A 301-nucleotide genomic window follows, 5' to 3' on the forward strand; every position below is an offset into this window, starting at 1 on the left:
CAGGTACATCAGGTAGTGAAGAAGGCTAATAGCATGCTGGCCTTCATAACAAGAGGGATTGAGTATAGAAGCAAAGAGGTCCTTCTGCAGCTGTACAGGGCCCTGGTGAGACCACACCTGGAGTACTGTGTGCAGTTCTGGTCTCTAAATTTGAGGAGAGACATTCTGGCTATTGAGGGAGTGCAGCGTAGGTTCACGCGGTCAATTCCTTGAATGGCAGGACTATCTTATGTTGGAAGATTGGAGCGACTGGGCTTGTATACCCTTGAGTTTAGAAGACTTGAGAGGGGATCTGATTGAG

At 48.2% G+C, this 301-nt stretch overlaps 1 protein-coding gene across 2 annotated transcripts in view; it reads left to right on the top strand.

Moving 5' to 3' along the window:
- The window catches only part of LOC122551537 (endoplasmic reticulum junction formation protein lunapark-like), a 93,649-nt gene that overhangs the window by 51,362 nt on the left and 41,986 nt on the right, over positions 1 to 301 (top strand). The gene's annotated exons all lie outside the window — the stretch shown is intronic.

This window comes from Chiloscyllium plagiosum, chromosome 7 (genome assembly GCF_004010195.1).
Source record: "Chiloscyllium plagiosum isolate BGI_BamShark_2017 chromosome 7, ASM401019v2, whole genome shotgun sequence".
Classification (NCBI taxonomy): domain Eukaryota; kingdom Metazoa; phylum Chordata; class Chondrichthyes; order Orectolobiformes; family Hemiscylliidae; genus Chiloscyllium; species Chiloscyllium plagiosum.